Here is a 26,316-nt window from a genome sequence, read left to right as displayed (position 1 = left end):
CTCACATAGGTACGTAGTTGCAAAGGGCATCAGTGTTTTAACAGTGCGATTTGCCAAGGCAGGATACTCTGAGCGCAGCCCAACCCTTCTGATTAAATAACATTTTCACAGAACCGCTTGTTGCAATTTCGATGAGGTTCTCTTGTTAAGATATCGGTAAGTGGACTGGAGGCAGGGCATGAAAGGGATAACGAATCCAGTTGTTTGTGTCATCCGTTTCGGGAAAGTACCTGCGTAATTGCGCACCCAACTCAGGTGCTTCGCTATATCACATTTGACATTGTCCGTAAGCTTGAGTTCATTTGCACACAAAAAATCATAGAATGATGGAAAGACCTGTGTGTTGTCCTTGGTAATGCAACAGAGAAAAGCTCCTACTTCTTAATCATAGCCTCAATTTTGTCCCACACATTGAATATAGTTGCGGAGAGTCCCTGTAATCCTAGATTCTGATCATTCAGGCGAGAAAAAACATCACCCAGATAGGCCAGTCATGTGAGAAACTTGTCATCATGCAAGCGGTCAGACAAGTGAAAATTAAGGTCGGTAAAGAAAACTTTAAGCTCGTCTCTCAATTAAAAAAAAAAGGTGTCAATACTTTGCCCCTTGATAACCCCCCTTGATAACCAGCACTGTATGTTGTAAAAGCGTTACATGGTTGCTGCCCATATAATTGCATAGTGCAGAAAATACACGAGAGTTCAGGGGCCTTGCTTTAACAAAGTTAACCATTATCACTGTAGTGTCCAAAACGTTTTCCAAGCTGTCAGGCATTCCCTTGGCAGCAAGAGCCTGTTGGAAGATGCTGCAGTGTACCCAAGTGGCGTCGGGAGCAACTGCTTGCACGTGCGTTACCACTCTACTATGTCTCCCTGCGCAATCAGTACAGATACCAACATGAGCAGCAGCTACGTTTGGCTACATACATTAGTGGAATTCCCGCGAGAGAGTAACGGTTAATGTGATTGGAAGTTCATTATTTGACTAAGCTACCTGTATTTGACATCGTGTTGCTATTTCGCTGAACACTAGATGGTTTAATTTTTATTTTTGCCAGTGAAACGAGGGTACTCAGGTGAGAAAAAAACCTCACCCAAATGTATAGCCCTGTTGGAAAATATAAATTGACAGTTTGAAAATGTGAAGAAAATGTATTATTTGTACATTTAAAAAAATGTGATTCACATTAGTACTTGGCGCACCCCTGACGGAATACTCCAGTTTGGGAATACCTGTGATAGACCTACTGTAGGACCCATAACTTCACCTAACAAAAACATAAACCTACTGTAGGACCAATAACTTCACTTAACAACAACATAGACCTACTGTAGGACCCATAACTTCACCTAACAACGACATAGCTCTACTGTAGGACCCAAAACTTCACCTAACAACAACATAGACCTACTGTTGGACCCATACCTTAACCTAACAACAACATAGACCTACTGTAGGACGCATAACTTCACCTAACAACAACATAAACCTACTGTAGGACCCCATAACTTCACTTAACATAGATCTACTGTATGACCCATATCTTCACCCAACAATGACATAGACCTACTGTAGAACCCATAAACACCTAACAACAACATTGACCTACTGTAGGACCAATAACTTCAACTAACAACAACATAGACCTACTGTCGAACCCATAACTTCACCTAACAACCACAACATAGACCTACTGTAGGACCCATAACTTCACCGAACAATATAGACCTACTGTAGCACCCATAAGTTCACCTAACAATAACACAGAATTACAGTAGGACCCATAACTTCACCCTAACAATAACGTCACCTAACAACAACACAAACCTACTGTAGGACCCATAACTTCACCTAGCAATAACACTGACCTACTGTAGGATCCATAACTTCACCTAACAATAACATAGACCTACTGTAGGACCCATAACTTCACATAACATAGACCTACTGTTGGACCCATAACTTCACCTAACAACAACATAGACCTACTGTAGGACCCATAACTTCACCTAACAATAGCATATACCTACTGTAGGACACATAACAACAACATAGACCTACTGTAGGACCCATATACTCAAACAACATAGACCTACTGTAGGACCGATAACTTCACCTAACAATAACATATACCTACTGTAGGACACATAACAACAACATAGACCTACTGTAGGACCCATATATTCACCCAACATAGACCTACTGTAGGACCGATAACTTCACCTAACAACAACATAGACCTACTGTAGGACCCATATACTCACCTAACAAAGACCTACTGTATGACCCATAACTTTACCTAACATAGCGCTACTGTAGAACACAAAATTTCACCTACCAACATAGACTTACTGTAGGACTCATAACTTCACCTAACATAGACCTACTGTTGGACCCATAACTTCACCTAACATAGACCTACTGTTGGACCCATAACTTCACCTAACAACAACATAGACCTACTGTAGGACCCATAACTTCACCTAACATAGACCTACTGTAGGACCCATAACATCACCTAACAACAACATAGACCTACTGTAGGACCAACAACTTCAACTAACAACAATATAGACCTACTGTAGGACCCATAACTTCACCGAACAATATAATAGACCTACTATAGGACCTATAACTTCACCTAACATAGACCTACTGTTGGACCCATAACTTCACCTAGCAATAACACTGACCTACTGTAGGACCCATAACTTCACCTAGCAATAACACTGACCTACTGTAGGACCCATAACTTCACCGAACAATATAGACCTACTGTAGCACCCATAAGTTCACCTAACAATAACACAGACCTACAGTAGGACCCATAACTTCACCTAACAACAACATAGACCTACTGTAGGACCAATAACTTCACCTGACATAGACCTACTGTAGAACCCAGAACTTCACCTAACAACATTGACCTACTGTAGGACCAAAAATTTCACCTAACACCAACATAGGCCTACTGTAGGACCCATAAGTTCACCTAACTGCAACATAGACCTACTGTCAGACCCATAAGTTCACCGAACAATATAGACCTATTGTTGCACCTATAAGTTCACCTAACAATAACACAGATCTACAGTAGGACCAATAACTTCACCTAACAATACAATAGACCTACTGTAGGACCTATAACTTCACCTAACATAGACCTACTGTTGGACCCATAACTTCACCTAACAACAACACAGACCTACTGTAGGACACATAACATCACCTAACAACAACATAGACCTACTGTAGGACCCATAACTTCACCTAACAATAACATAGACCTACTGTAGGACCTATAACTTCACCTAACATAGACCTACTGTTGGACCCATAACTTCAACAAGCAATAACACTGACCTACTGTAGGACCCATAACTTCACCTAACAATATAGACCTACTGTAGCACCCATAAGTTCACCTAACAATAACACAGACCTACAGTAGGACCCATAACTTCACCTAACAACAACATTGACCTACTGTAGGACCAATACTTCACCTAACTGCAACATAGGCCTACTGTAGGACCCATAAGTTCACCTAACAACAACAAAATAGACCTACTGTAGGACCCATAACTTCACCTAACATAAACCTACTGTTGGACCCATAACTTCACCTTACAACAACATAGCTCTACTGACTTATGTCTATGCATCGCGCAGACAGAAACAAACATCTTTCTGGTAAGAAGAGGGGCGGGGGCGTTTGCTTCATGGTTAACGTGACGTGGTGTGATCATAACAACATACAGGTACTCAAGTCCTTCTGTTCACCTGATTTAGAATTCCTCACAATCAAATGTCGACCGCATTATCTACCAAGGGGATTCTCTTCGATTATAATCACAGCCGTATATATTCCCCCCCAAGCAGACACATCGATGGCTCTGAACAAACTTTATTTGACTCTGTGCAAACTGGAATCCATTTATCCGGAGGCTGCATTCATTGTAGCTGGGGATTTTAACAAGGCTAATCTGAAAACAAGACTCCCTAAATGTTATCAGCATATCGATTGCGCAACCAGGGCTGGAAAAACCTTGGATCACTGCTATTCTAACTTCCGCGACGCATATAAGGCCCTGCCACGCCCTCCTTTCGGAAAAGCTGACTACGACTCCATTTTGTTGATCCCTGCCTACAGACAGAAACTAAAACAAGAAGATCCCGCGCTGAGGTCTGTTCAACGCTGGTCCGACCAATCTGACTCCACACTCCAAGACTGCTTCCATCACGTGGACTGGGATATGTTTCGTATTGCGTCAGACAACAACATTGACAAATACGCTGATTCGGTGAGCGAGTTCATTAGAACGTGCGTTGAAGATGTCGTTCCCATAGCAACGATTAAAACATTCCCAAACCAGAAACCGTGGATTGATGGCAGCATTCGCGTGAAACTGAAAGCCCGAACCACTGCTTTTAATCAGGGCAAGGTGAGCGGAAACATGACCGAATACAAACAGTGTAACTATTCCCTCCGCAAGGCAATCAAACAAGCTAAGCGTCAGTATAGAGACAAAGTAGAATCTCAATCCAAGGGCTCAGACACAAGAGGTATGTGGCAGGGTCTACAGTCAATCACGGATTACAAAAAGAAAACCGGCCCCGTCACGGACCAGGATGTCTTGCTCCCAGGCAGACTAAATAACTTTTTTGCCCGCTTTGAGGACAATACAGTGCCACTGACACGGCCCGCAACTAAAACATGCGGACTCTCTTTCACTGCAGCCGACGTGAGGAAAACATTTAAACGTGTCAACCCTCGCAAGGCTGCAGGCCCAGACGGCATCCCCAGCCGCGCCCTCAGAGCATGCGCAGACCAGCTGGCTGGTGTGTTTACGGACATATTCAATCAATCCCTATCCCAGTCAGGACCACCATTGTTCCTGTTCCCAAGAAAGCTAAGGTAACTGAGCTAAACGACTACCGCCCCGTAGCACTCACTTCCGTCATCATGAAGTGCTTTGAGAGACTAGTCAAGGACCATATCACCTCCACCCTACCTGACACCCTAGACCCACTCCAATTTGCTTACCGCCCAAATAGGTCCACAGACGATGCAATCTCAACCACACTGCACACTGCCCTAACCCATCTGGACAAGAGGAATACCTATGTGAGAATGCTGTTCATCGACTACAGCTCGGCATTTAACACCATAGTGCCCTCCAAGCTCGTCATCAAGCTCGAGACCCGGGGTCTCGACCCCGGGTCTCGACCCCGCCCTGTGCAACTGGGTACTGGACTTCCTGACGGGCCGCCCCCAGATGGTGAGGGTAGGCAACAACATTTCCACCCCGCTGATCCTCAACACTGGGGCCCCACAAGGGTGCGTTCTGAGCCCTCTCCTGTACTCCCTGTTCACCCACGACTGCGTGGCCACGCACTCCTCCAACTCAATCATCAAGTTTGCGGACGACGACGGGCAAACTACCTGCCCTCCAGGACACCTACACCACCCGATGTCACAGGAAGGCCATAAAGATCATCAAGGACAACAACCACCCGAGCCACTGCCTGTTCACCCCGCTATCATCCAGAAGGCGAGGTCAGTACAGGTGCATCAAAGCTGGGACCGAGAGACTGAAAAACAGCTTCTATCTCAAGGCCATCAGACTGTTAAACAGCCACCACTAACATTGAGTGGCTGCTGCCAACACACTGACTCAACTCCAGCCACTTTAATAATGGGAATTGATGGGAAATGATGTAAAATATATCACTAGCCACTTTAAACAATGCTACCTAATATAATGTTTACATACCCTACATTATTAATCTCATATGTATATGTATATACTGTACTCTATTTCATCTACTGCATCTTTATGTAATACATGTATCACTAGCCACTTTAACTATGCCACTTTGTTTACATACTCATCTCATATGTATATACTGCACTCAATACCATCTACTGTATCTTGCCTATGCCGCTCTGTACCATCACTCATTCATATATCTTGATGTACATATTCTTTATCCCCTTACACTTGTTACATAAGTTAGTAGTTTTGGAATTGTTAGCTAGATTACTCTTTGGTTATTACTGCATTGTCGGAACTAGAAGCACAAGCATTTCGCTACACTCGCATTAACATCTGCTAACCATGTGTATGTGACAAATAAAATTTTATTTGATTTGACTTACTGTTGGACCCATAACTTCACCTAACAATAACATAGACCTACTGTAGGACCCATATACTCACCTAACATAGACCTACTGTAGGACCCATAACTTCACCTAACAACAACATAAACCTACTGTATGATCCTTATCTTCACCTAACAATGACATAGGCCTACTGTAGGACCCAAAACTTCACCTAACAACAACAACAACAACAACATAGCTCTACTGTAGGACCCATAACTTCATCTAACAACAACATAAACCTACTGTATGACCCACATCTTCACCTAACAATGACATAGGCCTACTGTAGGACCAATAACTTCACCTGACATAGACCTACTGTAGAACCCATAACTTCACCTAGCAATAACATAGACCTACTGTTGGACACATACCTTAACCTAACAACATAGACCTACTGTTGGACACATACCTTAACCTAACAACATAGACCTACTGTAGGACCCATAACTTCAGCTAACAACAACATAGACCTACTGTAGGACCTATAACTTCAACTAACATAGACCTACTGTTGGACCCATAACTTCACCTAACAACAACATAGAACTACTGTAGGACCCATAACTTCACCTAACATAGACCAACTGTTGGACCCATACATTCACCTAACAACAACATAGCTCTACTGTAGGACCCATAACTTCAAATAGCAATAACATAGACCTACTGTAGAACCCATAACTTCACCTAACAACAACATAGACCTACTGTAGGACCTATAACTTCACCTAAAATAGACCTACTGTAGGACCCATAACTTCACATAACAATAACACAGACCTACTGTAGGACCTATAACTTCACCTAACAATAGCATAAACCTACTGTAGAACCCATAACTTCACCTAACAACAACATAGACCTACTGTAGGACCTATAACTTCACCTAAAATAGACCTACTGTAGGACCCATAACTTCACATAACAATAACACAGACCTACTGTAGGACCTATAACTTCACCTAAAATAGACCTACTGTAGGACCCATAACTTCACATAACAATAACACAGACCTACTTTAGGACCCATAACTTCACCTAACAATAGCATAAACCTACTGTAGAACCCATAACTTCACCTAACAACAACATAGACCTACTGTAGGACCTATAACTTCACCTAAAATAGACCTACTGTAGGAGCCATAACTTCACATAACAATAACACAGACCTACTGTAGGACCTATAACTTCACCTAAAATAGACCTACTGTAGGACCCATAACTTCACATAACAATAACACAGACCTACTTTAGGACCCATAACTTCACCTAACATCGACCTACTGTAGAACCCATAACTTCATCTAACATAGACCTAGTGTAGAACCCATATCTTCACCTAACATAGACCTACTGTAGGACCCATAATTCACCTAACATAGACCTACTGTAGAACCCATATCTTCACCTAACATAGCTCTACTGTAGGACCCATAACTTCAAATAGCAATAACATAGACCTACTGTAGGACGCATAACTTCACCGAACAATATAAACCTACTGTAGCACCCATAACATCACCTAACAATAGCATAAACCTACTGTAGAACCCATAACTTCACCTAACAACAACATAGACCTACTGTAGGACCCATAACTTCACCTAACATAGACCTACTGTAGGACCCACAACTTCACCAAACATAGACCTACTGTAGGACCCATAACTTCACCTAACAACAACATAGACCTACTGTAGGACCCATAACTTCACCTAACATAGACCTACTGTAGGACCCATAACTTCACATAACAATAACACAGACCTATTTTAGGACCCATAACTTCACCTAACATCGACCTACTGTAGAACCCATAACTTCATCTAACATAGACCTAGTGTAGAACCCATATCTTCACCTAACATAGACCTACTGTAGGACCCATAATTCACCTAACATAGACCTACTGTAGAACCCATATCTTCACCTAACATAGCTCTACTGTAGGACCCATAACTTCACCGAACAATATAAACCTACTGTAGCACCCATAACATCACCTAACAATAGCATAAACCTACTGTAGAACCCATAACTTCACCTAACAACAACATAGACCTACTGTAGGACCCACAACTTCACCTAACATAGACCTACTGTAGGACCCACAACTTCACCAAACATAGACCTACTGTAGGACCCATAACTTCACCTAACAACAACATAGACCTACTGTAGGACCCATAACTTCACCTAACATAGACCTACTGTAGGACCCACAACTTCACCAAACATAGACCTACTGTAGGACCCATAACTTCACCTAGCAATAACATAGACCTACTGTTGGACACATACCTTAACCTAACAACATAGACCTACTGTTGGACACATACCTTAACCTAACAACATAGACCTACTGTAGGACCCATAACTTCAGCTAACAACAACATAGACCTACTGTAGGACCTATAACTTCAACTAACATAGACCTACTGTTGGACCCATAACTTCACCTAACAACAACATAGAACTACTGTAGGACCCATAACTTCACCTAACATAGACCAACTGTTGGACCCATACATTCACCTAACAACAACATAGCTCTACTGTAGGACCCATAACTTCAAATAGCAATAACATAGACCTACTGTAGGACGCATAACTTCACCTAACAATATAAACCTACTGTAGGACCCATAACATCACCTAACAATAGCATAAACCTACTGTAGAACCCATAACTTCACCTAACAACAACATAGACCTACTGTAGGACCTATAACTTCACCTAAAATAGACCTACTGTAGGACCCATAACTTCACATAACAATAACACAGACCTACTGTAGGACCTATAACTTCACCTAAAATAGACCTACTGTAGGACCCATAACTTCACATAACAATAACACAGACCTACTTTAGGACCCATAACTTCACCTAACAAAAACATAGACCTACTGTAGGACCCATAACTTCACCTAAAATCGACCTACTGTAGAACCCATAACTTCATCTAACATAGACCTAGTGTAGAACCCATATCTTCACCTAACATAGACCTACTGTAGGACCCATAATTCACCTAACATAGACCTACTGTAGAACCCATATCTTCACCTAACATAGCTCTACTGTAGGACCCATAACTTCAAATAGCAATAACATAGACCTACTGTAGGACACATAACTTCACCGAACAATATAAACCTACTGTAGCACCCATAACATCACCTAACAATAGCATAAACCTACTGTAGAACCCATAACTTCACCTAACAACAACATAGACCTACTGTAGGACCCACAACTTCACCAAACATAGACCTACTGTAGGACCCATAACTTCACCTAACAACAACATAGACCTACTGTAGGACCCATAACTTCACCTAACATAGACCAACTGTTGGACCCATAAATTCACCTAACAACAACATAGCTCTACTGTAGGACCCATAACTTCACCTAGCAATAACATAGACCTACTGTTGGACACATACCTTAACCTAACAACATAGACCTACTGTAGGACCCATAACTTCACCTAACATAGACCTACTGTAGGACCCACAACTTCACCAAACATAGACCTACTGTAGGACCAACAACTTCAACTAACAACAATATAGACCTACTGTAGGACCCATAACTTAACCTACCAGTAAAATAGACCTACTGTAGGACCCACATTTTCAGCTAACAACCACAAAGACCTACTGTAGGACCCATAACTTCACCTAACAACAACATAAACCTACTGTATGATCCTTATCTTCACCTAACAATGACATAGGCCTACTGTAGGACCCAAAACGTCACCTAACAACAACATAAACCTACTGTATGACCCACATCTTCACCTAACAATGACATAGGCCTACTGTAGGACCAATAACTTCACCTGACATAGACCTACTGTAGAACCCATAACTTCACCTAACAACAACATTGACCTACTGTAGGATCCATAACTTCACCTAGCAATAACATAGACCTACTGTTGGACACATACCTTAACCTAACAACATAGACCTACTGTTGGACACATACCTTAACCTAACAACATAGACCTACTGTAGGACCCATAACTTCAGCTAACAACAACATAGACCTACTGTAGGACCTATAACTTCACCTAACATAGACCTACTGTTGGACCCATAACTTCACCTAACAACAACATAGCTCTACTGTAGGACCCATAACTTCAAATAGCAATAACATAGACCTACTGTAGGACGCATAACTTCACCGAACAATATAAACCTACTGTAGCACCCATAACATCACCTAACAATAGCATAAACCTACTGTAGAACCCATAACTTCACCTAACAACAACATAGACCTACTGTAGGACCTATAACTTCACCTAAAATAGACCTACTGTAGGACCCATAACTTCACATAACAATAACACAGACCTACTTTAGGACCCATAACTTCACCTAACAAAAACATAGACCTACTGTAGGACCCATAACTTCACCTAACATCAACCTACTGTAGGACCCATAACTTCACCTAACATAGACCTACTGTAGAACCCATATCTTCACCTAACATAGCTCTACTGTAGGACCCATAACTTCAAATAGCAATAACATAGACCTACTGTAGGACGCATAACTTCACCGAACAATATAAACCTACTGTAGCACCCATAACATCACCTAACAATAGCATAAACCTACTGTAGAACCCATAACTTCACCTAACAACAACATAGACCTACTGTAGGACCCATAACTTCACCTAACAACATAGACCTACTGTAGGACCCATAACTTCACCTAACATAGACCTACTGTAGGACCCACAACTTCACCAAACATAGACCTACTATAGGACCCATAACTTCACCTAACAACAACATAGACCTACTGTAGGACCCATAACTTCACCTAACATAGACCAACTGTTGGACCCATAAATTCACCTAACAACAACATAGCTCTACTGTAGGACCCATAACTTCACCTAGCAATAACATAGACCTACTGTTGGATACATACCTTAACCTAACAACATAGACCTACTGTAGGACCCATGACTTCACCTAACATAGACCTACTGTAGGACCCACAACTTCACCAAACATAGACCTACTGTAGGACCAACAACTTCAACTAACAACAATATAGACCTACTGTAGGACCCATAACTTAACCTACCAGTAAAATAGACCTACTGTAGGACCCACATTTTCAGCTAACAACCACAAAGACCTACTGTAGGACCCATAACTTCAGCTAACAACAACAACATAGACCTACTGTAGGACCTGTATATATACCTATATATACCTAACATAGACCTACTGTTGAACCCATAACTTCACCTAACAACATAGACCTACTGTAGGACCCATAACTTCAACTAACATAGACCTACTGTAGGACCCACAACTTCACCAAACATAGACCTACTGTAGGACCAACAACTTCAACTAACAACAATATAGACCTACTGTAGGACCCATAACTTAACCTACCAGTAAAATAGACCTACTGTAGGACCCACATTTTCAGCTAACAACCACAAAGACCTACTGTAGGACCCATAACTTCACCTAACAATAACATAGACCTACTGTAGGACCCATAACTTCACCTAACAATAACATAGACCTACTGTAGGACCCATAACTTCACCTAGCAATAACATAAACCTACTGTATGATCCTTATCTTCACCTAACAATGACATAGGCCTACTGTAGGACCCAAAACTTCACCTAACAACAACAACATAGCTCTACTGTAGGACCCATAACTTCACCTTACATAAACCTACTGTTGGACCCATAACTTCACCTAGCAAACAACATAGCTCTACTGTAGAACCCATAACTTCACCTAACAACAACATAAACCTACTGTATGACCCACATCTTCACCTAACAATGACATAGGCCTACTGTAGGACCAATAACTTCACCTGACATAGACCTACTGTAGAACCCATAAGTTCACCTAACAACAACATTGACCTACTGTAGGACCAATAACTTCACCTAACAATAACATAGACCTACTGTCAGACCAATAAGTTCACCTAACAACAACAACATAGACCTACTGTAGGACCCATAACTTCACCTAACAACAACACAGACCTACTCTAGGACCTATAACTTCACCTAACATAGACCTACTGTTGGACCCATAACTTCACCTAACAACGACATAGCTCTAATGTAGGACCCATAACTTCACCTAACAACAACATAGACCTACTGTTGGACCCATACCTTAACCTAACAACAACATAGACCTACTGTAGGACCCATAACTTCACCTAACAACAACATAGTTCAACTGTAGGACCCATAATTTCACCTAACATAGACCTACTGTAGGACCCATAACTTCACCTAACATAGACCAACTGTTGGACCCATAACTTCACCTAGCAATAACATAGACCTACCGTAGGACGCAAAACTTCACCGAACAATATAAACCTACTGTAGCACCCATAACATCACCTAATAACAACACAAACCTACTGTAGGAACCATATACTCACCTAACATAGACCCATAACTTCACCTAACAACAACATAGACCTACTCTAGGACCTATAACTTCACCTAACATAGACCTACTGTTGGACCCATAACTTCACCTAACAACAACATAGACCTACTGTAGGACCCATAACTTCACCTAACAACAACATAGTTCAACTGTAGGACCCATAATTTCACCTAACATAGACCTACTGTAGGACCCATAACTTCACCTAACAACAACACAGACCTACTGTAGGACGCAAAACTTCACCGAACAATATAAACCTACTGTAGCACCCATAACATCACCTAATAATAGCATAAACCTACTATAGAACCCATAACTTCACCTAACAACATAGACCTACTGTAGGACCCATAACTTCACCTAACAACAACATAGCTCTACTGTAGGACCCATAACTTCACCTAACAACAACATAAACCTACTGTAGGACCAATAACTTCACCGAACAACATAGACCTACAGTAGGACCCATAACTTCACCTAACAACAACATAGACCTACTGTAGGACACATAACTTCACATAACATAGACCTACTGTAGAACCCATAACTTCAACTAACAACATTGACCTACTGTAGGACCCATAACTTCACCTAACAATAACATAGACCTACTGTAGGACCCACAATTTCAGCTAACAACAAAGACCTACTGTAGGACCTATAACTTCACCTAACAATAACATAGACCTACTGTAGGACCCACAACTTCACCAAACATAGACCTACTGTAGGACCCATAACTTCACCTAACAATAACATAGACCTACTGTAGGACCCATAACTTCACCTAACAACAATATAGACCTACTGTAGGACCCATCACTTCACCTACCAGTAACATAGACCTACTGTAGGACCCACAATTTCAGCTAACAACCACAAAGACCTACTGTAGAACCCATAACTTCACCTAACATAGACCTACTGTAGAACCATTAACTTCAACTAACAACAACATTGACCTACTGTAGGACCAACAACTTCAACTAACAACAATATAGACCTACTGTAGGACCCATAACTTCACCTACCAGTAACATAGACCTACTGTAGGACCCACAATTTCAGCTAACAACCACAAATACCTACTGTAGGACCCATAACTTCACCTAACATAAACCTACTGTTGGACCCATAACTTCACCTAGCAAACAACATAGCTCTACTGTAGGACACATAACTTCACCTAACAACAACATAAACCTACTGTATGACCCACATCTTCACCTAACAATGACATAGGCCTACTGTAGGACCAATAACTTCACCTGACATAGACCTACTGTAGAACCCATAACTTCACCTAACGACAACATTGACCTACTGTCGGATCAATAAGTTCACCTAACAACAACAACATAGACCTACTGTAGGACCCATAACTTCACCTAACATAGACCTACTGTAGGACCAATAACTTCACCTAACAATAACATAGACCTACTGTCGGACCAATAAGTTCACCTAACAACAACAACATAGACCTACTGTAGGACCCATAACTTCACCTAACATAGACCTACTGTAGGACCAATAACTTCACCTAACAATAACATAGACCTACTGTCGGATCAATAAGTTCACCTAACAACAACAACGTAGCTCTACTGTAGGACCCATAACTTCACTGAACAATATAGATCTACTGTAGCACCCATAAGTTCACCTAACAATAACACAAACCTACTGTAGGACCCATAACTTCACCTAACAACAACATAGACCTACTGTTGGACCCATACCTTCACCTAACAACAACATAGACCTACTGTAGGTCCTATAACTTCACCTAACAACAACATAAACCTACTGTAGGACCCATAACTTCACCTAACATAGATCTACTGTATGACCCATATCTTGATCTAACAATGACATAGACCCACTGTAGGACCAATAACTTCACCTAACAACAACATAGACCTACGGTCGGACCCATAACTTCACCTAACAACAACAACATAAACCTACTGTAGGACCCATAACTTCACTGAACAATATAGACCTACTGTAGCACCCATAAGTTCACCTAACAATAACACAGACCTACAGTAGGACCGATAACTTCACCTAACAATAACATAGACCTACTGTAGGACCCATAACTTCACCTAACAACAACACTGACCTACTGTAGGACCCATAACTTCACCTAATAACAACACAAACCTACTGTAGGAACCATATACTCACCTAACATAGACCCATAACTTCACCTAACAACAACATAGACCTACTCTAGGACCTATAACTTCACCTAACATAGACCTACTGTTGGACCCATAACTTCACCTAACAACAACATAGACCTACTGTAGGACCCATAACTTCACCTAACAACAACATAAACCTACTGTAGGACCAATAACTTCACCGAACAACATAGACCTACAGTAGGACCCATAACTTCACCTAACAACAACATAGACCTACTGTAGGACACATAACTTCACATAACATAGACCTACTGTAGAACCCATAACTTCAACTAACAACATTGACCTACTGTAGGACCCATAACTTCACCTAACAATAACATAGACCTACTGTAGGACCCACAATTTCAGCTAACAACAAAGACCTACTGTAGGACCTATAACTTCACCTAACAATAACATAGACCTACTGTAGGACCCACAACTTCACCAAACATAGACCTACTGTAGGACCCATAACTTCACCTAACAATAACATAGACCTACTGTAGGACCCACAACTTCACCTAACATCGACCTACTGTAGGACCCATAACTTCACCTAACAACAATATAGACCTACTGTAGGACCCATCACTTCACCTACCAGTAACATAGACCTACTGTACGACCCACAATTTCAGCTAACAACCACAAATACCTACTGTAGGACCCATAACTTCACCTAACATAAACCTACTGTTGGACCCATAACTTCACCTAGCAAACAACATAGCTCTACTGTAGGACACATAACTTCACCTAACAATAACATAAACCTACTGTATGACCCACATCTTCACTTAACAATGACATAGGCCTACTGTAGGACCAATAACTTCACCTGACATAGACCTACTGTAGAACCCATAACTTCACCTAACGACAACATTGACCTACTGTCGGATCAATAAGTTCACCTAACAACAACAACATAGACCTACTGTAGGACCCATAACTTCACCTAACATAGACCTACTGTAGGACCAATAACTTCACCTAACAATAACATAGACCTACTGTCGGACCAATAAGTTCACCTAACAACAACAACATAGACCTACTGTAGGACCCATAACTTCACCTAACATAGACCTACTGTAGGACCAATAACTTCACCTAACAATAACATAGACCTACTGTCGGATCAATAAGTTCACCTAACAACAACAACGTAGCTCTACTGTAGGACCCATAACTTCACTGAACAATATAGATCTACTGTAGCACCCATAAGTTCACCTAACAATAACACAAACCTACTGTAGGACCCATAACTTCACCTAACAACAACATAGACCTACTGTTGGACCCATACCTTCACCTAACAACAACATAGACCTACTGTAGGTCCTATAACTTCACCTAACAACAACATAAACCTACTGTAGGACCCATAACTTCACCTAACATAGATCTACTGTATGACCCATATCTTGATCTAACAATGACATAGACCCACTGTAGGACCAATAACTTCACCTAACAACAACATAGACCTACGGTCGGACCCATAACTTCACCTAACAACAACAACATAAACCTACTGTAGGACCCATAACTTCACTGAACAATATAGACCTACTGTAGCACCCATAAGTTCACCTAACAATAACACAGACCTACAGTAGGACCGATAACTTCACCTAACAATAACATAGACCTACTGTAGGACCCATAACTTCACCTAACAACAACACTGACCTACTGTAGGACCCATAACTTCACCTAATAACAACACAAACCTACTGTAGGAACCATATACTCACCTAACATAGACCCATAACTTCACCTAACAACAACATAGACCTACTCTAGGACCTATAACTTCACCTAACATAGACCTACTGTTGGACCCATAACTTCACCTAACAACAACATAGACCTACTGTAGGACCCATAACTTCACCTAACAACAACATAAACCTACTGTAGGACCAATAACTTCACCGAACAACATAGACCTACAGTAGGACCCATAACTTCACCTAACAACAACATAGACCTACTGTAGGACACATAACTTCACATAACATAGACCTACTGTAGAACCCATAACTTCAACTAACAACATTGACCTACTGTAGGACCCATAACTTCACCTAACAATAACATAGACCTACTGTAGGACCCACAATTTCAGCTAACAACAAAGACCTACTGTAGGACCTATAACTTCACCTAACAATAACATAGACCTACTGTAGGACCCACAACTTCACCAAACATAGACCTACTGTAGGACCCATAACTTCACCTAACAATAACATAGACCTACTGTAGGACCCACAACTTCACCTAACATCGACCTACTGTAGGACCCATAACTTCACCTAACAACAATATAGACCTACTGTAGGACCCATCACTTCACCTACCAGTAACATAGACCTACTGTACGACCCACAATTTCAGCTAACAACCACAAATACCTACTGTAGGACCCATAACTTCACCTAACATAAACCTACTGTTGGACCCATAACTTCACCTAGCAAACAACATAGCTCTACTGTAGGACACATAACTTCACCTAACAATAACATAAACCTACTGTATGACCCACATCTTCACTTAACAATGACATAGGCCTACTGTAGGACCAATAACTTCACCTGACATAGACCTACTGTAGAACCCATAACTTCACCTAACGACAACATTGACCTACTGTCGGATCAATAAGTTCACCTAACAACAACAACATAGACCTACTGTAGGACCCATAACTTCACCTAACATAGACCTACTGTAGGACCAATAACTTCACCTAACAATAACATAGACCTACTGTCGGACCAATAAGTTCACCTAACAACAACAACAACATAGACCTACTGTAGGACCCATAACTTCACCTAACATAGACCTACTGTAGGACCAATAACTTCACCTAACAATAACATAGACCTACTGTCGGATCAATAAGTTCACCTAACAACAACAACGTAGCTCTACTGTAGGACCCATAACTTCACTGAACAATATAGATCTACTGTAGCACCCATAAGTTCACCTAACAATAACACAAACCTACTGTAGGACCCATAACTGCACCTAACAACAACATAGACCTACTGTTGGACCCATACCTTCACCTAACAACAACATAGACCTACTGTAGGTCCTATAACTTCACCTAACAACAACATAAACCTACTGTAGGACCCATATACTCACCTAACATAGACCTACTGTAGGACCCATAATTTCACCTAACAACATAGACCTACTGTAGGACCAACAACTTCAACTAACAACAATATAGACCTACTGTAGGACCCACAATTTCAGCTAACAACAACACTGACCTACTGTAGGACCCATAACTTCACCTAACAACAACACAAACCTACTGTAGGAACCATATACTCACCTAACATAGACCTACTGTAGGACCCATAATTTCACCTAACAACATAGACCTACTGTAGGACCAACAACTTCAACTAACAACAATATAGACCTACTGTAGGACCCATAACTTCACCTAACAATAACATAGACCTACTGTAGGACCCACAATTTCAGCTAACAACAACAAAGACCTACTGTAGGACCTATAACTTCACCTAACAATAACATAGACCTACTTTAGGACCCATAACTTCACCTAACAATAACATAGACCTACTGTAGGACCCATAAATTCACCTAACATAGACCTACTGTAGGACCCATAACTTCACCTAACATGGACCTACTGTAGAACCCATAACTTCACCTAACATAGAGCTACTGTAGAACCCATAACTTCACCTAACAACAACATAGACCTACTGTAGGACCCATAACTTCACCTAGCAATAACACTGACCTACTGTAGGACCCATAACTTCAACTAACAACATTGACCTACTGTAGGACCCATAACTTCACCTAACAATAACATAGACCTACTGTAGGACCCACAATTTCAGCTAACAACCACAAAGACCTACTGTAGGACCAATAACTTCACCTAACAACAACATAGACCTACTGTAGGACCCAAAACTTCACCTAACATAGACCTACTGTAGAACCCATAACTTCACCTAACAACAACATTGACCTACTGTAGGACCAATAACTTCACCTAACAACAACATAGACCTAGGACTATAAATCATTTCATATTTCAGGTGAAACATGGAAACAAAAATGTCTTTGTCATGACATTTCATAACCAGATAATTTTGTGAATAATCCCACTAGGCTACTCTGCCATGTTTTGTCATTCTAAATGTCCTGAATGAAGGAAAATAGCTCTGTGTGTTGTACAATAGCCTATCTATCAAGGAACAGTTCTCTACACATTATGAGCTAAGTATCTCTGTGTCCAAACAGACTAACGACACCCGACTTTAAATCAAGCAGACAATAACACATTATAAACACCAATTTGTTAGGGATGTTGGATCCAACATGGAGCACGGCATAACTGTCTATACCAGAGTAATGAATGAAGAAGCACTTTGGTTGTTGTTGCATGTCGTGATGTTGTCATTTGACTGTCATTCTGAAAATGATTTCCTGGATCAGCTGATGATAGTTGAACATGTGACTGTAACTAAACAGCTACAGTATTAAGAATGATGTGTAATTATTGAAGAACCGCGTTAATGACAGTATCCATTTGGGTGTTGTCAATAAAGTTAAGGTGACTCTCGGTTAGAACCATTGGATTTTGCAAACTCTGAAATTATTTAGGATTTCTGTGGCCATGAAAACTGTTTTCCCAGCGTAATATAAGGAAACTAAATGTTACGTAGGTAGAGTGCATTTCAGAGATCTGAATACAAAAATCTGTACTAACAGGACAATAACCTAAACCACAAGGCCAAATCTACACTGGAGGAGCTTACCAAGATGACATTGAATGTTCCTGAGTGGCCTAGTTACAGTTTGGACTTAAATTGTCTTGAAAGTCTATAGCAAGACTTGAAAATGGCTTTCTAGCTATGATCAATAACCAACTTGACAGAACAGGAAGGATTTTAAAAAGAATAATGAATATTCACATGAAGATCTGTCACCTATTGGATGACATCACAACTTCCCATCAAACCAACTCCTTGAAGGCCTTACATAACTCACTCCTTCTAGTTTGCAGTTTTCTAAAGAAACACTATTTTGCTCAAACTTATACTTTACTGTATTTATATATCACTTTTCGGGTTGGTATAACTTGTGGAACGTTCCAACAGGAATCCGTTCCAAAACCTTCGTAAATAACAAGGTTGCCAACAAACAACGCATACAGAGTCGAATAACAGTAGAATGAGATACCGGGTAGGGAGTGAGCTAGGTAATTACGTTTTTCACTCACCACGTATATTCGGAAAAAATGTCTCTTCGTTCTGGTAGCCTCCACCATTTCTCATTCGTTGGTTTAGTTATTATTTCCGGTGTTCCTGCATTTGCGGGTGAACACTGTTGTGCCTCAATTGGGGAATCGCTGTGGTTGAAATGTAACTAATGACCGCAAGCCCCAGTATTTTATTAGCTAGGTGGCTTGTACACAATTGTTACCGATGATACTGTATATACATACTCGTACTACAGAAGCATGCATTGTATTTTGCCAAGTTCCCTCTGTGTTAATCCTTTTCCCCAAAAATAGCAGGTAACTTGTGTCTATGTCGATGTTGTTAAGTTCATCTTGCCTAGTTAAATAAAGAGAAAATAAATTAGAACATGTAAAATATATACTTTGACCTATTTCAGGTAACCCCAAGATGCTTGATTCACTACACCTGCTTTTGAATAACTTTCCAGTCGTTTTTGCTTTACATTCCGACTTTTGCACGTCTGTTTATTGGACATATATATTAGTGTCTAATAAAAAATTGCAACTTATGTAAAGCATCCCATCTGTGTTAAGGTTAAAGTGTGTGTATATATATATATATATATATATATATATATATATATATATATATATATATATATATATATATGTGTGTGTGTGTGTGTAGTGTAGGTCTTCATGATGTCCACTAGGTGTAAGCACAGCTTCAATAATGTCACACCAGGTTCACATGTTTTTCATGTGTAACAAATCAAATTGTATTGGTCACATGCGCCGAATACTACATGTGTAGACCTTACAGTGAAATGAAGCCCTTAACCAACAATTTAGTTGTAAGAAAAATGTGTTAAGTAAAAAATACGAAATAAAATTAACAAATAATTAAAGATCAGCAGTAAAATAAAAATAGCAAGGCTACATGGGGTACCGGTGTTCCTTTCAAGTCCAGTGGTGTAAATTACTTAACAAAATGTATTTAAACTACTCCACTACATTCTGTTTATATCAGTTTTTTTTTGTATCTGTACTTTTACTCTTTCCATTTCTTTACAACATTAAATTTTACTTCGCCACATTTTTAAAGAAATTAATATATTTTTTAATCCATACAGTTTCCCTGGCACCCAAAAGTACTTTATGCATTTGAATGCTAAGCCGGACAGGAAAATGGTCCAATTCACACACTTATCAAGAGAAAATCCCTACTGCCTCTGATCTAGCGGACTCACTAAACACATGCTTCGTTTGTAAATTATGTCTGAGTGTTCCCATGGCTATTTCATAATTAAAAATACAAGAGAATTGTGCTGTCTGGTTTGCTTAATATATGGAAGGTCAAATAATTTATACTTTTACCACTGACACTTAAGTATCTTTTAGCAATGCGGTTTACTTAGTATTTTACTGGTTCACTTTTACTTGACACATTTTCTATTAACATATCTTTACTTTTACTCAAGTATGACAATTGGGTACTTTTTCAACCACTGTTCAAGACGTTTAGCACCCAATACCCAACATTCACTTGGTGGCTTGAAGTAGGAGTGCTCAACTAGGATCTGTTTAGCATTTGTGAGTAGAATGAATAACATTACTTTGACGGGGGGTGGGGGGGTACTGATTCCAGTTCAGCATTCTTAGCCTGAGACATTTCATAATTGCGTACAGAGGAGCACTTTTCTACGATCAGCTTTGCCTAGATCATTCTGAATCAGTTGTCTCTGGAATAACATTATATGGACAGCGGTGGGTTTGTTTGTAGATCAGCACTCCTTCTCAACACCAGTTGCTGTACCCTAACATTTTATAATACAATTTCCCTTGCTGTCTATGTCCTTCCGGAACCCCACCTCAACATTGTTCTGTCAAGGCAACAAAAGCAAGTTGGCATGCTCTTGAAATGAATTTAACTCACAACCTCTCCTTTGGGAATTCACCACAATATCTACTACTACAACTATTTTTAAACTATCTTAACATGTGACTTTCTTCAGGGGGACCAAGACTAGAAACACCTTTGAATGGTCTACAAAGAATGGCCCCAGGTAAAAGTTGGCTTTTGCAGAGTATGTTTGTATTGTTACTCCACAGCATAGTATGCTATCACAACTCTATTGAAATGACATTTGAAACAAGGTGTCACTTCATTCTTGCTTTTTGATGGGAACTAGCCCCTTTTCCCCTATACACCTCTGGTTTGCTCTTTCAGACCCACAAAGGCAACAAGAAAGAAGTTGCTACATTAACTGTTTCTCTGGGATTTGAACTAGGGGGTACATACCTCAAGTTAGCTCTTTCATGACAACAAAAGGCAACATCAAAAACGCTCTCCTCAGATTTGAACTCTCAAACTCTGGTATGGCGAGCAAACGCCATAACCACTACTCTACCAGAGAGACAGTGACTAGATGTTAAGGGGTACTTCAAAATGCACACATCAAAGACAACATTTCAGAGGTTAGAGAATGGTGTGGGGGCTTGTACTTCTTGGGTCCACCAACCGTTCTTCAATCTTCTTTTGATGACTACAAACAGAGATTATGAATTTTCAGCATGGGGGCATGCTTTGTAGACCATTCAAAAGCGTTCTGATACCTTGTCCCCAGAAAAAACCCATGTGTTATGCTTATAAACAGTAGTAGGCAAATGAAGGGACAAAGTTCCAATATTAAGAAGATGGAATAACATTTCTAGGGTCTATTTGTTGGTAATTGGAAACACGTCCCTTTCGAATTTCGTCCCCCGTTCCTAAACACATCCATCCTATAGTGTAGGTTTTGAAGATTCATAATCTCTGTTTGTAGTCATCAAAAGAAGATTGAGGAACAGTTGGTGGACCCAAGAAGTACAAGCCCCCACACCATTCTCTAACCTCTGAAATGTTGTCTTTGATGTGTGCATTTTGAAGTACCCCTTAACATCTAGTCCCTGTCTCTCTGGTAGAGTAGTGGTTAAGGCGTTTGCTCCCCAAACCAGAGATTGAGAGTTGATATCTGAAGAGAGACATTTTTGATGCTGCCTTTTGTTGGCATGAAAGAGCTAACTTGAGGTTTGTCGGGGGTTAGGGGGTAGTTCCCATCAAATAGAAGGACTGAAGTGACACCTTGTATAGAATGTCCTTTTAATAGAGTTGTGATAACATACTATGCTGTGGAGTAACAATACAACCATACTCTGCAAAAGTCAACTTTTACCTGGGGCCATTCTTTGTAGACCATTCAAAGGTGTTCCTAGTCTTGGTCCCCCTGAAGAAAGCCACATGTTAAGATAGTTTAAAAATAGTTGTAGTAGTAGATATGGTGGTGAATTCCCAAAGGAGAGGTTGTGAGTTAAATTCATTTCAAGAGCATGCCAACTTGCTTTTGTTGCCTTGACAGAACAATGTTGAGGTGGGGTTCCAGAAAGACATAGACAGCAAGGGAAATTGTATTATAAAATGTTAGGGTACAGCAACTGGTGTTGAGAAGGAGTGCTGATCTACAAACAAACCCACCGCTGTCCATATAATGTTATTCCAGAGACAAATGATTCAGAATGATCTAGGCAAAGCTGATCGTAGAAAAGTGCTCCTCTGTACGCATTTATGAAATGTCTCAGGCTAAGAATGGGAATTTTATTTCGTATTTTTTACTTAACACATTTTTCTTACAACTAAATTGTTGGTTAAGGGCTTCATTTCAGCATTTCACTGTAAGGTCTACACATGTAGTATTCGGCGCATGTGACCAATACAATTTAATTTGTTACACATGAAAAACATGTTGTGAACCTGTTGTGACATTATTGAAGCTGTGCTGACACCTAGTGGACATCAAGAAGACCTACACTACACACACACACACACATATACATATATATATATATATATACACACACACACACTTTAACCTTAACACAGATGGGATGCTTTACATAAGTTGCAATTTTTTATTAGACACTAATATATATATGTCCAATAAACAGACGTGCAAAAGTCGGAATGTAAAGCAAAAACGACTGGAAAGTTATTCAAAAGCAGGTGTAGTGAATCAAGCATCTTCGGGTTACCTGAAATAGGTCAAAGTATATATTTGAAATGTTCTAATAGATTTTCTATTTATTTAACTAGGCAAGATGAACTCAAAAACATCGACAGACACAAGTTACCTGCTATATTTGGGGAAAAGGATTAACACAGAGAGAACTTGGCAAAATACAATGCATGCTACTGTAGTACGAGTATGTATATACAGTATCATCGGTAACAATTGTGTACAAGCCACCTAGCTAATAAAATACTGGGGCTTGCGGTCATTAGTTACATTTCAACCACAGCGATTCCCCAATTGAGGCGCAACAGTGTTCACCCGCAAATTCAGGAACACCGGAAATAATAACTAAACCAACGAATGAGAAATGGTGGAGGCTACCAGAACGAAGAGACATTTTTTCCGAATAAACGTGGTGAGTGAAAAACGTAATTACATAGCTCACTCCCTCACTCCTATCTCATTATACTGTAATACGACTCTGTATGCGTTGTTTGTTGGTAACCTTGTTATTTACGAAGTTTTTGGAACGGATTCCTGTTGGAACGTTCCACATATTATACCCACCCTCACTTTTCAACAGGAAAAGTTTTTAAAAAATCACTGGAGGACGTCATGAACAATTCATACAGTACAAAAACATAACCAAGTGTAGTGCCCTTTTAAAAATCACACATTAGTTCAATAACTGCAGAGTTTGTGCCCCTGCTTTATAAGATAGTACTCACTGTATTTACTGGTGTTAATCAGTTCTCCAGTCTTCTCTTCTTCGTCCTCCTCTAATGTGACAGTAATCTCCCCTTCTTCATCCTTCATTCCAAAAACGTCTTCATCTTCTTTCACTTCATCCTCCACGGCATCTTCCTCATTTTCTTTCACAGTAACACCCTCCTCCTCTTTCACTCTGATCGCATCTTCTTCTTCTTTCACTGAAACGTCGTTCTCTTCTTCTTTCACCCTAACAGCCTCACCCTCTACTTGTTTTTGTATTGTAACATCCTCCTCTTCCTCCTCCTCTTTCACAAAAGCTTCTTTGTCCGTCCAGCAGACCTCCTCTTCTTTAGCAGGAGTAGAGTAGCTTAGTGAGCTCATGGTCGGGGATGTTAGCATTAGCGACTAGACTAGCGCTAAATTAACCAGCCAGCTAGTTGACTTAACGTAAATATTAAATTAAATGGGGTAACTAGTTGTTTCCACATAAGTATGATTAAATCATAGTGGCAAATAAAACACGAAATTGTCTAAATAACTTGAATGTTCAGACTTTGTTGTCCAGCGAGCTACCGAGGTGGCTGCAGTTGTTGAAGAAGCGTTCCGTCCACTAGATTATACGTCACAGTAGAATATCGCCTGAAAGACACATATCGCCATATGCTGTCTGGAGGGAGGAAACGGAGTTGAGGAGGGAAACTTTCTTTCTTCTTCATTGAATTATAATATTTGAAAAGCAGTTTAGGGAATTGTTTTTTTCCTTTCCATTAAATACGAATATTATATCAACACATAAAAAAAGGAACAAGTGTTGTTTGATTAGTTCAGAATTTTTATGAAAATGTAAAACAAACTCTACAAATACTCCACATCTGTTTTTCTGATTCAGTCAGTCAAATAACTAGATATCAAAATAAGCACCTAGTTATTGATACCCTTGATAAAATTAGCAAAAATTACTGTATACAATAAATAAATAAACTCTACCCACTACCAGGTGTAACAATACATCATGGAGATGTAAATAATGAACAGACTAGGTCTATACTGCTCCTACATGGTGTAACAATACATCATGTATATAATGAACAGACTAGGTCTATACTGCTCCCACATGGTGTAACAATACATCATGTAGATGTATATAATGAACAGACTAGGTCTATACTGATACATCTCACTATAGTACGAAAGACCAGTCATAATATAATAGAGACCGTAGATCTAGCTGGTCTGTCATAATATAATAGAGACAGTAGATCTAGCTGGTCTGTCATAATGTAAGAGAGAAGGTAGATCTAGCTGGTCTGTTCTAATATAATAGAGACAGTAGACCTAGCTGGTCTGTCTTAATATAGGAGAGCCAGTAGGTCTAGCTGGTCTGTCATTATATAGTGGAGACAGTAGATCTA

General features: G+C 40.1%; 1 pseudogene; it reads right to left on the bottom strand.

Moving 5' to 3' along the window:
• LOC110487355 overlaps window positions 1-25,510 on the bottom strand; it is a 28,337-nt pseudogene extending 2,827 nt beyond the window's left edge.
• Between the last annotated feature and the right edge of the window lie 806 nt (window positions 25,511-26,316).

The sequence above is a fragment of the Oncorhynchus mykiss genome, chromosome 13, assembly GCF_013265735.2.
Source record: "Oncorhynchus mykiss isolate Arlee chromosome 13, USDA_OmykA_1.1, whole genome shotgun sequence".
Classification (NCBI taxonomy): domain Eukaryota; kingdom Metazoa; phylum Chordata; class Actinopteri; order Salmoniformes; family Salmonidae; genus Oncorhynchus; species Oncorhynchus mykiss.
Note: the sequence above shows the minus strand (reverse complement) of the source record. Positions and strands in the feature narration are given on the sequence as shown.